The 18,009-nt window shown below is 35.8% G+C and overlaps 1 long non-coding RNA gene across 1 annotated transcript in view; it reads left to right on the top strand.

Annotated features, from left to right (window-relative positions):
- Positions 1–17,760, top strand: part of LOC149242941 (uncharacterized) — a 59,904-nt gene extending 42,144 nt beyond the window's left edge. Inside the window, exon 2 of the long non-coding RNA XR_016245751.1 lies at positions 17,443–17,760. This is a non-coding gene — a long non-coding RNA (uncharacterized LOC149242941). The remainder of the gene's footprint in view (positions 1–17,442) is intronic.
- The last annotated feature ends 249 nt before the right edge of the window (positions 17,761–18,009 follow it).

Below are 18,009 nucleotides of genomic sequence, written 5' to 3'. Positions count from 1 at the left end.
TTTTGCAACACCTTGTACGGACCATAATACTTTGGTGATAATTTATTATCCTTCTTAGCTTGCTTGAGGGACATTTGCTTATATGGTTGTAGCCGTAGGAATACCCAATCACCTACATCAAAACTTCTTTCACTGCGATGTTGATCTGCCTGTTGTTTCATTCTATTCTGTGCCAACACAAGGTTATCCTTTAAGAGTTGGAGGACTTGTTGTTGATGTTCGATGTGATGTTCCACTGCCTGAACCTTAGAATTTTCTCTTAAATATGATGTGATGGATGGTGGTTGATACCCATAAAGTGCCATAAATGGGGTCATTTTTGTTGCTGTATGGAAGGAAGTGTTATACCACCATTCAGCCAGAGGCAACCATTTGACCCATTGTGTCTGTTTATCAGATACAAAGCAACGAAGATATCCTTCCAAACATTTGTTTACTATCTCAGTTTGCCCATCAGATTGAGGATGATAAGATGAGCTATGAGCTAACTGAGTACCAAGACAAGAAAATAATTCTGTCCAAAAATTTCCAGTGAAAATGGGATCTCTGTCACTTACAATAATCTTTGGGTTTCCATGTAGCTTTTGAATTGTTTCCATAAATGCAGTAGAAACTGTACTAGCCTTAAATGGATGTGATAATGCACAAAAGTGTGCATACTTGGTAAGTCTGTCAACTACCACCATGATGACACTCTTTCCCTCAGACTTGGGTAAACCTATGATAAAATCCATTGAAACCTCCTCCCAACGTTGGCTTGGAATGGATAAAGGTTGTAATAGACCGGCGTCTTAATTGTTTGAACTTTATTTTGCTGGCAAACCAAACATTCTGCAACAAACTTTTTAATATCTGATTTAAGGCCATCCCAAAAAAATTCCTTCTTAACCCTGTGGTAAGTTTTTAAAAATCTAGAGTGCCCTCCTAAGGGAGAAGTGTGCAATTCCATAAGAATCTTTTGTTTTAGCTGGGAATTCTTACAAAGGTATAAGCAATCTTTGTACCATAACGAATCATTTTGCCAGCTAAATGTATCAGACGTACTCGAATCTTGTTGTAGCTTTCGAATAAGTGCCCACACTTCTTCGTCATTCTTCCATTCCTCCCTTGCTTCGTTTATCCAATCTGGTTGGATAATAGAAATGGCGCACAACAATGCTTCCACATCCTCATCCTTTCTTGAGAGTGCATCTGCCACCACATTTTGCTTCCCTTTTTTGTAGATGATTTCAAAGTCATAACCCAACATCTTTGTGACCCACTTTTGTTGCTCTTCAGAGGATAATCTTTGTTCTAAAAAGTATTTAAGGCTATCATGATCCGTTTTTACCTTGAAGTGTCTTCCCATTAGGTAGGGTCGCCATTTCTTAAGTGCATGGAGTATTGCCAACATTTCCTTCTCATAAATAGCTTTTCTTAAAAACTTTCCCTTGATTGGACGACTTTCAAAAGCAATGGGTCTTTCATCTTGCATTAGAACAGCACCAATTCCATTTCCTGAAGCATCACATTCCACAATAAAGGTTTTTGTGAAGTCCGGTGTAGCTAAGACCGGTGCTTGGCACATTGCCTCTTTAAGATGTTCAAAGGCCTTTGTTGCTTCCGGAGTCCATGAAAATGCATCTTTCTTCAATAATGTTGTTAGAGGTGCTGCTATTCTCCCATAATTCTTAACAAACTTGCGATAATACCCTGTCAACCCAAGAAATCCTCGCAGATGCTTTATGGATGTGGGGATTTTCCATTCCTTAATGGCTTTAATTTTGCTAGGGTCTACCTTAACTCCTTCATGAGATACAATATGACCCAAATATTCCACCTCCTGGACTCCAAAGAAACATTTGGATCTTTTTGCATATAATTGTTTCTCCTCCAATAGTTGTAGCACCCTGTCAACATGTTCAACATGATCCTTCCAAGACTTGCTGTAGATTAGTATATCATCAAAAAATACTAACACAAATTTTCTAAGGAATGGTTTGAAAATTGAATTCATCAAACCTTGAAATGTTGAAGGTGCATTGGTAAGGCCAAAAGGCATGACCAAAAATTCATAATGACCCTCATGAGTTCTAAATGCCGTTTTCGGAATGTCTTCAATCTTCATTCTGATTTGATGATATCCTGAACGAAGATCCAACTTGGTGAAGTAAATTGATCCATGCAATTCATCCAGTAATTCATCAATGACAGGAATGGGGAACTTATCTTTAATAGTGAGCTTGTTGAGCTCCCTATAATCCGGACACATGCGCCATGATCCATCCTTCTTGTGCACCAATACTACTGGAGCTGAGAAAGAACTTTGACTCGGTTGAATTATACCAGCCTCTAGCATTTCTGCAACCATACGTTCAATTTCACTTTTTTGGACATAGGGATATCTGTACGGCCTGATGTTTGGAGGAACACTTCCTGGAATCAGATGAATAGCATGATCATGATCACGCATAGGTGGGAGACCTTTGGGAGTCTCAAATACCTTGGAATGATTGTCCAGGACTTTTTGGAGATCTGGAGAAATAGATGATTCCAATGTGGAAACATCTAGCGAACATAATTGTGCAATTACACCCCTTTGCTCCTTTTTTAGAAGCTTTGTCATACCATTAGAGCTGATTATCTTTCCTGGTTTCCCTGCAATACCCCTTAATTCAACTTCCTTTCCTTCCACAGAAAATTTCATGAAAAGTTCTTGAAAATTAAAAGCTATTGTACCCAAGGATTGTAGCCATTGGACTCCTAGTACAACATCAGCACCTCCCATTGGAATGGAAAGCATTGGGCTAGTCAATACATATTCTCCCATGGATAGCTTGATATTATGGCACTTTCCAGAGCAATTTATTGTTCCTCCATTTGCAATCATCACTTGACACTCTGGTGCTGGATATAGGAAGCAATTCAATTCTTTTGCTACCCTACAATGAATAAAATTGTGGGTGCTTCCTGAATCAATCAACACTATTACCTTTTTCTTCTTGATTTGTCCTTCTATCTTGATGGTTTGAGGAGTGGTAATTCCCGCCAATGCATTACAAGATATGGTCGGATTTATTTGTTCTTCATCTAGGCTTTGTTCCTGGAATATATCCTCTTCTTTTGACCTTTCTTGCTCCTTTTCTTCTTCCTCTTCACAATCTATGTAGAATAATTTCTTCTCAGCACACTTATGACCTTTTGTGTATTTGCTATCACAATTGTAACAAAGCCCTTTTGCTCTTTTTTCTTCCAATTGTTGTGGTGTCAACCTTGTAGGTTGTGGAAGACTATGGGCAACAACACTTCCATCTTTATAGTTGTGAATGGTATGCTTCCTAGTTGCCATAATTTTGCTTTCCATTTTTCTTGCTAACCTGAATGCCTTCTCTAATGAATCAGGTTCCCAAAGGCGCACATCATGTTGGATATTATCCTTTAAAGACCCTATGAACACATCAATCCTATGCTCCTCTGGAATATCTTTTACCCTTATGTTCAATTTTTGGAACTCCTCAATGTGCTCCATTATTGAACCCTTTTGTTTGAGACTTATCAATTGGCTAAAAAAAGTGTTGCTTTTTGTATCCTCATAATGTGCTATCAATTCTTCCGTAAAAATTGCCCAAGTGATAAATTGTTTACGAGAACAAAGCCATTGATACCATACAAACTGATTTGGTTCCAAATATAAAGTTGCCATACGTACCTTTTGTGTGTTTTGCACATTATTGAGATCGAAGAATTGCTCCATCTGTAATATCCATGTGGCGGGATCCTTGCCATCAAACTTCCTCATATCGATTTTTGGAACATGGTGAGTCTTCGATCCAACATTAGAGTCTATGGAATCATGATTAACATTTCTTTTATTCTCATCATGAGTTTCCTTTACTACCTTTTCACCATTAGTGACCCTTTCTTGTAGCAACTTCTTCAATTCATCCATCTTATCATCCATGCCATCAATTTTAGCGTTAATGCCATCAATTTTAGCGTCAATCTTAGCTTCCATGCCATCCATCTTAGCTTCCATTCCCTTTATCTTAGATTCCACGCCATTTACCTTAGATTCCACGCCACTTATCTTAGCTTCTGTTAGCTTTTGTAAGCGTGACATTTGTTGCACTTGTTCTTGTAATTTTGATATATCATGTAGCATTTCTTCCTCTTCTTCATGAGTCATGCTAGAGCTTTCAGGTTCCTTACTAGGTGTTTGCATTTTCTTTCCTCGGGGCATCAGTTACCGATAATAAAGTTTTACTATGCCCTTTGAATTCCGTTAAAGCAAGCTTACACAAAAATTAAAAAAAAAACTACACACCTTTTTTCACTTTATAGAAGCCTGATATTGAATCTGATGTATCTCTGTAATTTCGGATCCTCCAATTCTGAAATTGCTACCTGTAGTAGCCTTCTGCGTCCTCTTTCCAATGCCACAAGTCTGAGCCAAATTGGATTCTCCAAGGAAGAGTTATGTGAAATCTCCCACAGTGACTTGCTTTTAGACTGGTTCAGTAGAGCGAACTTGTACGACGTGCCACGAGTCACTGTTTCAACCTTTGAATCTGAAACACACACACAAGAAACTACAGTCCGTCCTCTTTCTGTACCATTTTACGAAATTTCAATCTGATCCTTAGAGAGAGAGTTATGACGATTTTCCCCAGGTCACCTGTTTTGAATGTAATTCAGGAGTCTGCAAAAAGGTCAACTTCCTCAGATCATATCGCCGAAAATATCGCGCAAAAAGATCTGAAATTCGGACCCAAGGTTCAGCACCAATTCTTCTCAAATGGGTTTTTTTTTGCGACTTCTGAAACGTCACAGAAAAAAAGTTATAGCGAAAATTCCACGATGACCTGTTTGGAGCAGCGAAACCCTAGAATCCAAAGCTCTGATACCAAATGTTATGAAACTAGCTCACAAAAAGATAGAAAAGAGAGATCCACGCCTTAGAATTCAGCCTCTTCGAGGGGGCAACCTCCTTTACATTACATAAATGAACAATTCTTGGATGATACAAATGAAAATACCTCCTTTCTATATATAGGAGTCTAAGTGGTCCCAATACAATCAAAACCTACATAACAATAATATTGTAGGGCACAACAATAACAATAGTGGGCTTCTGTGTGGCACAATAGTAACAATATGGGCACTACATGGGTACATCAATATAAATAAGGGGTATAACTACAATAGTAATGGGGTAATAACTAGTATCATAGGGACCCAACACATTCACGACCATGTTCTTGAAGTGCAATATTGTTCAACAGATGATCAAGTTGCAAACATCTTCACAAAGGCTCTCACAGAGGCGAAGTTCACTAAACTTCGATTTATGGTTGGAGTTCAGGAAGTTGTCACTAAGGGGGGATAGGCTCTAGTGCTTCCTTCCTTCTCCTATTGTGTCATATTTGTAAATCCTTCAATCCTATCCCAAGTTGTTCTTAAGGGGGGATGTTAGGATATTCCGACACATAGGAAATAGTTAAGTACAACTTGGTCTAGTATAGGGTTAGGTAAAGTGTGTTTCTTTACTATGTACATTTTGTAACTTACAATCCGACGGTCACGATATGTAGTGATCTGACGGTTCATTCTCTCATCGGTATTACCGACACTTGATCCGTGGCTTGACACTCGATTGGTCCATGATTTCTATTTAAAGCGCATGGAGGGTCATTTGTAGGGTAATCCGTCTATGAGAGAAGCTTATGTAAATTTTCATTCCTTTATTAATAAATTGTCTGAAGTGGCCGCGTTGGCTCAGGCCATGCACTGTTTCCTTCTTTGAGGGTTTTAACCACGTCAAAAATACTGGTGTATTGATCTGCGATCTGGTTGTGAGCGGTGTCCTTTGGTGTTCTGTCTGAGGAACTTACCCTGTAAATTCCTACACAATATACATATTGTTTATCAACATTTTTGCTTGTGACACATGCCACCAAGGGTTTCACCATTTCATGTTTTTAGTTAATATAGGAATATGTAGTGCAAGGAAGGCTGGGTTCAATGATGACAACGATGAATGGTTTTCAAAATGAAAGAATCACCCAAAACATAAGTCAAAAATAAATCTCATTTTTAAACTTTAGATTAGTAATCATAATACTCTGCAACCAGAGTACCCCTCTCAATATAATATAAAAAAAAAAAAATGAGGGAACGGGTGTCTGAAATAGTTTATATATATATATATATATAAATGAGGGGTGTCTGAAATTTAGGTGGTGGGTCTCTCATCCACAGTTTGTAAAGTCTGCCAATCTGAGTTCTCATCCTGACTTAATATGAGTTAGGTTATCACTCGACAAAAGGTAAAAAAATTCTTCCGATTGATTGGTCACGGACGCGATCCCCAAGAGATTCTTAGTAAAACAGATTTGGAGCTTTCAGACAAAGACAGATTTTATTAAATGATTACTAATGGTATATTAATATTAATTTAAAATTTATAATAATATTTTTATTAATAATTATAAAATATAAATTTAAAATTATTAATAAGCATTGAAATGTTTTTGGCGCTATAACATAAATAATTTTAAAAACAGCCCCAAGGGATAGCTCAAATAGTCGAGTTCCCGTTGCTAAAAGCACTTTTCCAGTTTGGGAGGTCACGGGGTCAAATCTCCTCGACACCCTTCGGGTTAGGCCTGTTAAGATTGGCTGACGCGCAGATCCCTTCGGGTGGATCTGCCCCGATATTTTCTCGTGGATGTAGCAGCCACTTAGTGACTGTGAACCACAACGTAAAAAAAAAAAAAAAAAAAAAAAAAAATTTAATAATTTTTCTTTTATAAATTCTGGACTAACGGAAAAATATATTATATATATTTAAGTTAAAATTTGAAATTATGAAAAGAAGATTTAAATGGGAAAACAAAGAAAAGTAATATTTTTTTTTTATTGATATTTTATTTTAAAAGGTTTTATGAAAATTCTAAGTTTATGAATGTTTGAGATAGTGTTTAATTATTTATAAGATATTTTATTAAAACATATTTTAATATTTATTATAAAGTATTAGGTTTATATTTTGAAATATATAGAATATGGAAAAATATTTTGTAAAATGTAAGTTATGGATATCAATGTCAGAGTATGCACAACATAAACAAAACAAATCATACACACAGCAGAAATCATAAGACAACTAATTTAACGTGGTTCACCCAACCAATCTGGGCTACATCCACCAAACAGAGACATCGGCAATCTTATTACTCAACAGGAAATTACAACAACATAATTCCTCACACCCTCTCAGCACAAATATCCTCTACGGGCTTACATTTTTATCGTTGGGAGTAGAAAACTGAATCATAAATTCTCGAACAATAAATATAGGATGCAATAACTCCTCAGAAATAAATGGAGTTAATTTAGCAACAAATCCTATTGTTGTAACATTCATGAGATTTTTTCCAAATTTAATTAACAGAAAATCTCAACAATCTCCACCTTGACAACAATTAGCCTGATACCCTGTTCTTTTATTATTTTATCTTTTTTACAAGCCAAGAGAAGCCAGACACCAACGTAGCTTCTCTAACAAAACTGGTTTCGTGAACATATCTGCACAGTTTTCCTTTGTATGCACTTTTTCAAGAGACTCTCCTTTCAGTGATAACCTCTCTTACAAAATGGTACTTGATAGGTATATGCTTTGACTTACTATGATAGGCCGGATTCTTAGCCAAATGAATTGCACTTTGACTATCACAAAATAACTTGATGTTGTCCTGTAACCTACCAAACTCACCAAACAAACCTTTCAACCAAATTGCTTCTTTGCAAGCATATGAAGCAGCTATGTATTCTTCTTCAGTAGTGGATAAAGCAACAACGTTCTGTAGCTTTGACATCTAGCTAATAGCTCCACCTGCAAGAGTAAAGACATATCCTGAAGTTGACCTTCTCTTATCCAAATCACCTGCAAAATCGGAATCAACATATCCACAAACCAATTCACTACTTCTGTCATAAGTGATACAATAATCACTTGTGCCTCTCAGATACCGAAGCACCCATTTCATTGCTGACCAGTGTTCTTTTCCTGGATTTGCCATATACTTGCTGACAACCCCAACTGCGTGTGAAATATCTGGTCGATTACAAACCATCGCATACATCTAACAACCTACTACATTGGCATATGGAATTTGAGACATATATTCTTTTCTTCATTTGTATTAGGACATAAACTAGAAGAAAGCTTAAAATGGGAAGCTAAAGGGACTGAAACAGGTTTCACATTGTTCATACCAAACCTCAAGAGTATTTTCTCAATATACTTCAGTTGTGATAGCCACAGCTTACCATTGCTCATGTCTCTGAAAATCTCCATGCCAAAAATCTGTCTTGCTGCTCCTAGATCTTTCATATCAAATGTCCTAGCCATCTGAGCCTTTAACCTGTTGATCTCTATTATGCTTTTGCTTGCTAAAAGCATATCGTCAATATACAACACTAAGATAATGAACATGCCATTACTTAATTTCTTAAAGTAAACACAATGATCATATTCACTTCTTATATAATTTTGACTCATCATGAAAGAATCAAATTTCTTGTACCACTATCGAGGCGACTGCTTCAGACCATACAATGATTTCTTGAGCTTGCAGACAAATTTCTTGTTGCGATTTTGAACAAACCCTTCCGGTTGTTCCATGTAAATCTTCTCATCTAAATCTCCATGTAAAAATGCAGTTTTAACATCTAGTTGCTGTAATTCTAAATCAAGTAAAGCAACTAATGCTAATACAATTCGAATTGAAACAATTTTTACAACTGGTGAAAATATCTCATGAAAATCAATGCCTGCTTTCTGAGAAAAACATTTTGCGACCAGCCTTGCTTTGTACATGTCGTCTATATCATCAACACCCCTTTTCAATTTGTAAACCCATTTACATCCCACAGTTTTTCTGTCTTTAGGAAGTTCTACCAGATCCCATGTGCCATTCTTGCCTAATGCCATCATCTCGTCCTTCATAGCTTCTTTCCACTTTTCACTTTTAGAACCTTCTACAGCTTCCTGATAGCGTAAAGGTTCATCATCATTAGCGGTTAAATCAATTGAAGTAACATAATCATCATACCTTTTAGGAGGACGTTTGATTCTTGTGGACCTCCTTAAAGATGTTTCTAGTACTTCCACAATTTGTTGATTATTATCTGTAGGAACTTCTTCATGATCTGCATCTGAAACATGTTCATGATCTACATCTGAAACTTGTTCATCTTGACTATCATCAGTGTTTGAACTGGTTTCAAATTGAATGTGTTGAAGCTTAGATACATTATCATGTTTCAATTTATCATCTACATCTGGATTTTCAAGTGAAAATTCATTAAATTTAACATCTCTGTCAATGATGATCTTGTGAGTAGTAGGATCCCACAATCTGTATCCCTTAGTCCCATCACCATATCCAACAAAGATATATCTTTTTGATTTAGGATCTAATTTAGAACGCTAATGTTTCGGAACTAGAGCATATGCATCACAACCAAAAACTTTAAGTTTAGAATAATCACAAGGATGCCCTTTCCATACCTCTTGAGGAATTTTGCATCCTATTGCAGTTGATGGTGATCGATTTATCAAATAGCAAGTTGTAGAAACCGCTTCTGTCCACAATTCCTTCTGCAAATTGGCGTTACTAAGCATACTTCTTGCTCTCTCTAAAAGAGTCATGTTCATGTGTTCAGCAACTCCATTTTGCTGAGGAGTATATACAGTTGTTTTATGTCTTTCGATCCCATCGCCCTTGCAATAATTATCAAATTCCTTTGAAGTAAACTCACCACCATTGTCAGTTCTTAAACATTTAATGGTTCTTCCAGTGATGTTTTCAACTAATGCTCTAAACTGTTTGAAAACTGTGAATACATCAGAGTTATTCTTTAACATGTAGACCCACACTTTTCTAAAGAAATCATCAATAAAAGATACAAAATATGACGATCCTCCATATGAGGTTGTAGGAGATGGACCCCAAACATCAGAATGGATATAATCAAGGATTCCCTTACTAGTATGTTTTCCAGTTTTAAACTTCTGCTTGCTTTGTTTCCCACAACAGACTTTAAATTAGGATGTAAATTACGATCAGATAAAATCTTTAAACCTCTTTCGCTCATATGGCACAATCTTTGATGCCATAAACGAATAGAATTACTGTCGTTTTCAGACACTGTAAAAACATGATCTGACTTTGTTCTTCTTTCTAACTAAAAAAGGTTTCCAACCTTCTTTGCTTTCATTACTAGTAAAATTCCTTTATAAACTTTCATTACTCCACCTTGAATAAAATTTTTATATCCATCAGTGTCTAGAACTCCTAGTGAAATGAGGTTTTTTCTTAGTTCAGGTACATGTCTTATATCAGTTAGAATTTTATTTGTCCCATCAAACATTTTAAGTTGGATGCTTCCAATTCCCACAATGTTACATGTGACATCATTTCCCATGTAAACTACTCCATCATTGATTGATTTATAAGTTTTAAGCCATTCTCTATGAATGCACATGTTATTTGATGCACCAGAATCTAACAGCCAACGTTGATCATGATTAGACAGAGTAACTAATAACACTTCATCACTCATACCTGAAATGGATGCTGAACCTGTATCTGTCGTGTTTGCTTCTTTCTTCTCTATCGAAGAGTCTTCTTTGGATGTTTGTTGTCTCTTCCAACAGTCCTTCTTCAAATGTCCCGATTTGCCACAAAACCAGCAACTTATCTTACTCTTCTTCCCTTTTGATTTTGAACGCGAGTTGTTGTGTTTACTGAAGCGTCTTTCTTTAGAACGACCTCTGACCATCATTGCTTCTGATGTAGAGGTTTCTGAATTTGACCTCTTCCTTGTTTCTTCCGACAATAGAGCTCCAACAACATCATTAAATTCAAGGGTTTCTGATGAACTAAGACTTATAGAAGTAACAAAATGATCTCATGACTCGAGCAACGAGCATAATAAAGTTACAGCTTTATCTTCTGATTCAAATTTTACTTCTATACTTTCTAACTGCACCAAGAGAGTATTAAAGGTATTCAGATGACCAGTAATGGATGTACCTTCCTTCATGTGCAAACTATACAATTGTCGCTTCAGAAGAATCCTATTGGTTAAGGATTTTGTCATGTACAACTTTTCAAGCTTTGTCCACAAACCAGCAGCAGTTTTCTCTGACACGATATTAAACAAAACATCATCCGCCAAACACAGTCGAATGCCGCTCAGTGCTCTTTCATCCAAGTCACTCCATTCATCATCTGTCATGGTGTAAAGCTGTTTGACTTTTCCCAACAAGGCCTTCGCCACGCCTTGTTGCACAAGTAGATCATACATCTTCACTTTCCAGATCTCGAAGTTGTTTTTTCCATTGAACTTCTCAATTTCAAATCGAGCACTTTGCGTTTTTGCCATGTTGTGTCACACAAAATCTCCAATTGCAACTTTTAATAAATGAGGTTTTTATTTAACAATGCCTTTGCCTTATAATAAAATGCCTCTGCCGTATCATGTCATGGCATATTAAAATTTAAAAAACAAAATATGATATAAATATAATATCATATATAATACAAAACATACAAATCGTTTCTTTAATTTTGTAAAAAAGGCATTTCATAACACCTTTATAAAAAACTTCAAATTGAACTTTTGATTTAATGTACAAAGGCGCCCATTTGAAATCGTTTTTGTTTTTTTTTTAAAGACCAATTTCATAAAACGTTCCAAAACATTTCAACAGCGGCAGTTTAATAATCATTTCAGCAGCAACAATTTAATAATCATTTCAACAGCAGCAGTTTAATAATCAATTTTTTCAACAGTTCAACGCTACTGGGCTCGTTGTCCACCGCACTGTTCAATGCTGCCTGGCTCGCAGTGCACCGCACTGTTCAACACTGCCTGGCTCAACCGATCTGCTGCCTCTTGATCATATCTCTCTCCCAACCGTTTGTTCTCGCACCAAGCAGCGCATCGAGATGCAGGAACGGTAAACTGTGTGAGTGATATAATTTGCAGGTACAGACATGGAGTAGGTATGCTGCAAAGACCAGGCTCCATGAACAGGCGTGGACAGAAAATCGAAGTACCGACTCTTTATCCTCCAGCTCACTACTGCGTTATCATTCCACACCAGCTCACAGCGCAGTGGATCAACGCACACGGCCATGCAACATTTCACACAGACACAGCATATTAATGGAGACAGTGATCCATGATCCAGCGGTCCATACTCGGGCTAGCTTCAACCTAAAACACTCTGATACCAATTGTCAGAGTATGCACAGCAGAAACAAAACAAATCATACACACAGCAGAAATCATGAGACAACTAATTTAACGTGGTTCACCCAACCAATCTGGGCTACATCCACCAAACAGAGGCATCAGCAATCTTATTACTCAACAGGAGATTACAACAACATAATTCCTCACACTCTCTCAGCACAAATATCCTCTACGAGCTTACATTTTTATAGCTGGGAGTAGAAAACTGAATCATAAATTCTCTCACAACAAATATAGGATGCAATAACTCCTCCTCAAGAATAAATGGAGTTAATTTAGCAACAAATCCTATTGTTGTCACATTCATGAGATTTTTTCCAAATTTAATTAACAGAAAATCTCAACGATCAAAGCCTATTAAATAGAAGTCCTTTACAAAAAAAATAGAGAATTTGTATATTTTCTTTTAAGTTTAAAAGCTTTTCAATTTTACAATGGAGAATTGTTTAATTAAAACATGAACTCTAAATCTTATTGTTCTTATTTTTAAGACAAGGGAAATAGAAACTTCTCTATTTATATGATCATTATGATCAATACTTTTTTAGCTAAGTTATAAGGGATTATATTGAAAAGAAAATAACATATAGCTAAAATTTAGGATAAAAGGGTTAAACCACGGACCACCTAGTTTAATATAGGATTATTTAAAACGAATGTACTAATAATCATTTTGAGCTGACTTTTCTATGATAAATGGTGTAAAAGAATGTTATTGCTAAGTTAAATAATACAAATGGTTGGTTGAAAACAATTAATTGTAATATAGAAGTTAAGCAAGGTTGTATTGACAAGTTTAACACATATTAGAAGAAGTAGGTTGCACTAACACTATTCCAATTACAATAATTATCATTTTTTTTTGTGTACAATTATATTATTTTTTTTATGACAAGTTGTACCTTTGATCTAGACAAAGCAATTAAGAATATTCAAGGATTTTTGTTTTAGCCTTGGGCTCATAGTGAATTATGACAAAACAAAGTTATGATAATGATGACAAAAAGATCACCAACCTTAATTTTGTCTAATGATAATAACAACTTAGAGGAAGTTGCTTACGGAAATATCTATCTTGGAGTAGACTACCATCACAAGCTTAATTAAGACTACAATATCGAGAAAATGATAAATGGAGGGTAGAAAATCAAATTTTTCCTTGAAAATAATTCTAAATTAGTGGATTTCTATTGTAGGAAAAAAATTGTTTGAGGCTCTTGTGAATCCTATTACCTTAATATGTATTTGATGTTTGTAGCTATAAAATATCTAAAGAATCATAAAGAAAGATCAAGCAAATCCCAAAGTTTATAATTCATAAACTTAATACACCTTATCTTGTTCTCCCCATACAAGCTAGTCCTTCCTGCATTAGGAGTGTGGCTATGGCTAGGTAATTGATGTACAAGAAAAAAAAACAACATGAAATACAAACGACTTCCTAAGATTACTTCAAACTCAAGTGAAAGGTATCCATGACTTAAGAAAGGTTGGCATAAAGATGTCAAGACCTGCCTAAATCATTATGGATGGAGGAGGAGGTCATCATGCATAAATGTAAATTGTGATGATATAAAGAATTAGAGGATAAGAAATAGTTAAGATGATAATAATATAAATCTAATTTTAAGGTCACACACCAAATTCATGTATAAGATAGAGGTGTACATACTCTACTTTGAATCTTTAAGCTCTTATGAGGAAACACATATTTTAACACCCATTGGGCCACTCAAGTTGTACTAGGTCATAGGACTCTAATTTAGAAGATTAAAATTTCTTTTTATTATAAATAGCATGAAAGAAGAAAATCAGCATAGCTAAAATAAGAGTGGCATTGGATGATTCATAAAACACCATTAAATGAATGTAGTATTATTTTTTGTAATACTAAGAAGGTGGAGGATGAAAAACACCTCCTCCCAAGATATCATGTATATGCCCACATTAAATAATAATTGCAAAATATTTATAACAATATGAACCTTCCTAACCTTTTAAATTACTAAAACTATAGATATTTATGAAACATTTTCACATAGCTCTTTGACCATATAAATAAAACTATAATAAAAATCCTCACCCTTTTTTTAATGTAATAAATCAACATTAACTTCAATAAAAAATAGCAATCATCATTATTATCATCGTAAACATTTTTAATAATAATAATAATAATTACATCGTAAGGCGTTTCTCTAATAAGAACCCCCCTCCCACGCCACATGTACCTTCGTGTGTCGTTGATTTGGGTGTTAAACAATAGAAATAACTTGGGCCCTTGGATTGATTCGACCGATATTACTTAGTTACAAAATCCTGCATTCACTGTGGGATAATGGTAAAAGCGTCCGAAGATAAGACTTGTCACACAACAATCAGTCTTCTCAAGAGATGGCTCGAAGCCCAGACCGACGTTTCTGATCTAGGCTTCAAGAAGCTCTGGAAGGTCTCTTCTACTGCATCTGGAACACCGACAAGCACCAAGTGGCCTAGCTCATCGAAAATATTGCCTCTTTGATTCAAACCCTCGACCTCGCCCTCGCTAGGCACTACCTCCAGGTGTTTCTCTTAACCATGGTACACGAATATAGTGGAATTGGTCATCTGCGCCTAGACAAATTCTATCTCATGCTCAACCGATTTATTCATCATGTTTTTCTCCTTTTAAATGACCATGGGTGGCATTGTACATTGACAAAAGGGTTCATGGTAGATTTGAGGGACAAAACCCTTTTGGCCGAAGATAAGTACCCAAAGACATTTTTGTTGAGGATTCTCCTCAAATTTTAGACTATGAAGGGCAACTCCTGAATGATTTTTCTCCACTCTCCACACAAGCCAAGATGAATGTTGTTGTTGTCATATATGGCGGTGAGAACACCAAAACAATATATAGAAAATACAAGAGTCATGGGATCAATATTGTTTCTCTAACGAATCTTGAAGACTTGTTTGCCTCTAAGGTAACATCTCCTAAAGTAGCAGTTCTTGAACCTTCCATATTTTCTCATATGAGTCCCTAACTGCAAGCTCATAAGAAAGCCCAGGAATATATGCAGATTTAAAACTAGATGTTGCCTCCTATAAATACAAAGGCATTTTCACAGGGAATTACATAGATGAAGATGGTTGCAATAGAACCTCAGAGCCTTGGTAATTCTTTGATGCAATCACCTTTCCAATCTTCCCCAAATGGGTTAGGATCCCCTGGTAGAATGTCACTTCGTTGTGTAGATGTGGAACATCATAATACATGTGGGTCTCCCTTATCGTCGTATATGGCTACAACCATAAATTTAAGAGTTGTTGCTTTTGTTGAGAGGGTTATCCGTAAACTACCATGGATATTCCACTGGCAATCCGTAATAACAGATTTAATAATAAAATATCAAAATGCGATAATTTTACACTATTACAGTTTTATTAAAACTCTACATCTGTAAATTTAACTGTAATTAGTGCATGCATTCGAATGGAAATTATGCAAAAAAGTGGAGAACGACAAAAGAAGATCACACAGACACATAAGACACAAAATATGCTATGGGAAACCCTTTCGGGAGAAAAAGTCAGTTGAAAGGTGAGGCCGCTTCGCTCTCTTTCTCTGTTTGTAAATATGGATGTAGGTACAAAGAAGTAATTCCTATGGTCCGTGGGCTGCTACAGTGCACAAATCCTATGTGTGTGTTGTACCTCCTATCTCTCCTGGCTATCTTTGCTCAACTATGGAACATAATGTTCTTGAAAGAATGGAATGCCTCTTCCTCCTAGTGTTCTAGTGATAACTCAACCCGATAGCCTACTAATGGTTAAGTTTGACTACATCAACTCTTAAATATAGTTACAATATAGACTCTTCTAGATGATTTTACATCAGAAACTCATGGCTAGCCCCTTTTCCATGAATAATGGGGGCTGACACGATATCCCATCGAACTATAGGCGTGAAAACATGAAGTTCAACTTTTGAGTAACTTAACTTTTGCATACTGACTCTGATTGACGTGTTTCTTGCATCGTTGGAAATATCTTCGTGTGTAGAACAACATGGAAAGGTGCTACACTAAAGCAACAAATTTTTACCCCCAAAAAACGTCGTTTGATGCCTCAAAATGCTCCCAGAAGGTTTCAGACCCTATTTTGCCAAATTGGGTCGTGCTGGTAAAAAAGGTCCCATGAGATGATTCCTCCACCTTTTCCACTATGAATGCATCAATATGGATAACAAACAATATAATGATTCAATCCATATCAGAGGGAAAAACAAAGCCATAGTTCTCGTGAATTGGGAGCTAATGTGAATCCCAATTCATGGTCTTATTGGGGCTCTCCTACAGGTAAAGTTGACTGGGGAGTTCAAGGAGAAGAGTTGAGAAAATTAAGAAAGTTGGCCTCATTTGGTCCCCATAGTTATGAAGAAATATATTTATCTTGGGTTCAAACATTGGTAAAGGAAACTACACCAGAGGGTAAAGATGGAGGAAATGTAGGTTCTTCTGGGGAAACACCACACAAGGGGAAAATAGAAAATTTTGACCATTCAGTTTTAAGTGCCTAGATTGAACATATGCATCTTGATCAAATTGTAGCTTGATATTATGATTATTTATTTAGAGTGGTGGTAGGGTGGGATAGGCTCATTTAAAATTCAATTTTTCTTTTTTTACTATTTATTTTATAAAATTCCCCATTTTAGTTTAAGAAATAATATGGTTTTCTACCTATTATTGGAATTACACCTATTGGAAATTTGGGAGGAAAGCATGCAAAAAGAAGATAGGGATGTTATTCCTATCAACAGGTTGACATGCTAAAAATCACTTAGGTGGTAGACCAGAGAATGACACTATTTTTTGTCGACATCGCAAGTGAAGATGTTTCTTTCTCTACTCATTAACAACCATATATATATATATATATATGAGCAAAGAAATGTTATCAGTTGGTTCCTCTGCACAAGGCCTTGGAAGAAATCTAAGATGTGGCATCTTGGTGCATTTTTAATTTATCAAATGTGAAATCCATAACAAGTTTCAGTGAGTGACTTTTAAGGTTATATTTGGGAAAACATGTGATGTTGGATGTCTACTGCTATTTTTCTGTACCTAAATTTCCAATTAAATTTTGCAGGTAGCAGCTTTGTGGCAACATTTTTTCACATTGAAGCAGATGGTTTGCACATACTATAGAAGTTTTCCAGTATGTAGAATTTGATGGCGCAACATGATTTTCTAGTTGATATATTTGGTAGGCTTTTCCAAAGTAGTGGCATGTACATTTTGCAAAAATTTAAAGGATGGCAATCCATTATTTTTCCATGTAGCTTCACTTTATTGATTAAGTGGAAAGGAATTTTGAGACACTCCAATTTGTGCATACTTTTGTTCTAAACTGCAATATCAGTCTCTTGTGATGTCCTTAAGGCTATTATGCTCTAAAGGGATTTCCTAAAACCATAAGTGGCCTTAGATTTTGGATATTTTTATTTATGAAAGTGAATGTATTTTATAATTTTGTTAGTCTCATGAGCTTCTTTCTGATTGTCTTCTCTTTGGATAGGAGAATCTTGTGTTTTCATATATACATGTTTAAAGCATTGTTAATTTCATCCAACCATGTCCTGATTATTGTTTGATATCTTGAAGGCATTAAGAAATTTCGAGTTGTACGAAACCACTTTTTTAATATGATTTACGA

The sequence above is a fragment of the Pinus tabuliformis genome, chromosome 8 (genome assembly GCF_031772625.1).
Source record: "Pinus tabuliformis cultivar Carrire ecotype Pingquan chromosome 8, CPIR1, whole genome shotgun sequence".
In the NCBI taxonomy this organism is placed as follows: domain Eukaryota; kingdom Viridiplantae; phylum Streptophyta; class Pinopsida; order Pinales; family Pinaceae; genus Pinus; species Pinus tabuliformis.
The sequence above is the reverse complement of the archived record's forward strand: the minus strand, read 5'-3'. Positions and strand labels throughout refer to the sequence as shown.